Source organism: Maniola hyperantus, chromosome 7, assembly GCF_902806685.2.
Source record: "Maniola hyperantus chromosome 7, iAphHyp1.2, whole genome shotgun sequence".
Taxonomy (NCBI): Eukaryota; Metazoa; Arthropoda; class Insecta; order Lepidoptera; family Nymphalidae; genus Maniola; species Maniola hyperantus.
In genome coordinates this window covers 12,721,689-12,724,791 of record NC_048542.1, presented here as the reverse complement: position 1 = coordinate 12,724,791, position 3,103 = coordinate 12,721,689, and positions in this window count along the sequence as shown.

Below are 3,103 nucleotides of genomic sequence, written 5' to 3'. Positions count from 1 at the left end.
GCTTGAATGGCAGCTTTGTTTCGGAAGTAGCTAAATATCCTCTATCACTGAGCCATTTAAATTAGTAGAGCCTGTAATACCTTAACCGATAGTGACAGTGAGTCTGTACTTATTTATTTTGCTGTTCAATGACCACAAGAAAATCTTGGCCTCTGACACTAGAAGCTGCCCAGTACCCTTATCACAAATGCGAAAGTGTGTTTGTTTGTTGGTTCGTCCTTCAATCACGTCGCAACGGTGCAACGGTTTGACGTGATTTTTTGCATGGGTATAGATAAAGATCTGGAGAGTGACATAAGCTACTTTTTATCCCGGAAAATCAAAGAGTTCCGCCGAGATTTAAAAAATCTAATTCCACGCAGACGAAGTCGCGGGCATCAGCTAGTATTATATAACTTGCCTTTACGGTGAAGTAAAACATCGTGAGGAAATCTGCGTACCTAAGTTATCTCCATAATGTTTGTGAACTCTGTCAATCCGCACTTGGCCAGCATGGTAGACAATGACCTAAACCTATCTCGTTCTGAGAGGAGTAATGGACCGGTATTGGGTTGAGATGATTTAGCTACTGTTGTACAATATTAATTTTATCATCTTATTTCTTATCTCGCGCAATCCTTACAATTAAGCAATTTGTAGGCTTAGCGGGATTATTACCGTAACTCTGATGTTATTACGGCATTAAACGGATCTTGATCTAACAGGCTTTACATGGGTTTATAATATCAATTATACAAGTACCTAGGCAGAGTAGTTTAGAGCCTTAGTAGTTCCTTAGCAGTTCAGTTTCAGTTTTCCCCTCTCCTTTTAATCAATAAACAGCATCTTCTAAGCAAGTGCATTCTGTCTTAGGCTGCATCATCAATTGGGAGCAGCCAAACTCTGGTCTATAAATTAAAAATTAAATAAAAAGCAGTTCAGGGGATCCCTAAAAACGTAGGTCGTCAATGTGGTCAATAAAATTGTTCAACAAATCTTTGGTGACATACCGACAGCAGCGCCACCTACCGGGTCCAATTGTGTTTTCAAGCCATCCAGGAACCCATTGAAATATACTTACAAAATTTCATTCAAATCGGTCCAGCCGTTTAGGAGGAGTAGGGTAACAAACACACGTACACTAGTGAGGTAGTTAGTAGTGATTTATATGGTTTGGATGCAACTTTGCACGGTTGTGTTAAGATAGACTCGTTTCATTTGCAGAACTGCATTTATATTAAGAGAAGTATAGATACTTAACCTAGAACTCTACACTGTTTTGAGTAATCAATTTTCCTACCCTGGGGTGCAGGGTAGGAAAATACATAGGCACCGTACAGAGCAAAATATTCTCAATCTCAGTTTGTATTATAAACACAGGATTGTGCACCCTCGTATTCTAGGGTTAATGCTCGAAAATAGCAACGTGTCAGTAATTTCAAGTTCACTTTGTACCTAAGTAAACAAAAAAATTTAAAATCAAAATAAATTCCTGCAATCACTCAGATAATCCTCGAGCGAACGTATGAAGCTTAAAAAAATCGACAACGGATTTATAGGTTTAACCCGCTAGCTAGCGAGTAGACAATTGATGAGTTATTATCACTCGGTCGCAGGCTCACTCAGTTCACTCACCGAGTTAAACACAAAAGGAATATATTATTATTCATCTGCTAATATTATGTGATGCACGTTAGTAATGAATAATTCACGGCGGATTTGCAAATATTTACTAAAACATTCTAGTGTAAAAATTCCGAAAGAAATAAATGACTGAAAACTGATGAAGAAGTCTCAAACCTTTGAACCATTAATTTTCTTTCAATAATTCTTCTTTGAAAGAAAAACGTAGCTCTTATTAAAACGGACAATAATTGATTTATAGGTTTAACCCTCCAGCTAGCGAGCAAACTATTGATGAGTTATTATCACGTGGTCGCAGGCTTCCTCAGTTCACTCACTGAGTTAAATACAAAAGGAAATGTTCACCTGCTAATATTGAACGTGATTTATGAATAATTCATGAGTCATAACGCACAGCGTTGTGATTTTACGCTGGAAAAATTGCACACATTTCAAATTTAAAATTTCGTTAAAAAACCATAGAATGCGAGCAGCTGAAGAGTTAGGCCCAGCGCAGACCGGATGTAGAGTGGAGTCGAGGTGTAACAAATGACGGCAAGAAGTGCGCAGCGCGGCGGGTAGAGGTGCGGTGCGCCAAGTAATGCACGGATTGTTATCTATGCGCTCATGCCTAGCTGCATAGTGAGAACTAGCATGCAAGCTGGCCTGACGCGAACAGCAACAGAAGGACAAACTAACAAATAAACACTTCTTCTTCTTCTTAATTTGCTTTATGGCTTTCAGTAGTGCCACACCGAGCACAATGCACTTCGCCAATGTCACGTAGAATACAAATAAACACATTCGGATCGATTCTCTTGTACACAATCTCTAAACTAAACTAAATTAACAGGTCTAAATCTAGTGAAAAGGATATTTTCCGCAAGCAACATTATGATAGGGATAGCAATAGATTTAGACGTGCCATTTTAGTTTAGTTTAGAGATTGTGTACAGCGCAATTAGCCACAATTGTTGCATTAAGAACGGATCGACGTGGTTTTTGGCATGTAGGTTAAGTTAAGTTAACCTAGTTAAGACCTAGAGAGTTATAAAGATCTCGGAAAATCTCACGGGATTCTCTCGGAGTTCTCACGGGATTTTTAAACCTAAATCCATGATGGGGCGAAGTTGCATTTTTTTGCTTTGCTTGGACGCTAGAGATCTATCGAATCATGTACTGCTCAAAATTATCATGCCTAAGTCCCACAAATTGCTAATGCGCGTGGCCGCCATTACGTATTAGCGACGTCAGCACTAGACAGAAATTTCGAGCTGATGGTATATTTAAGGTACATTTTTACTTAAATATACGTCAAAATTATGTCATTTTGATGTTAATGAGACATGGTTCCAGCGCAATAGCAATTTGCGAGACTTATCAAATACCATTTCTATTACGTTATTTAAGTTCTGTGATAACTGTTCATGTCAAGTATGAATAAATCAGAACCAGAGAGAGCACTCTGATTTGTACCTACTATGTTCTTTTGCGAAAAAAA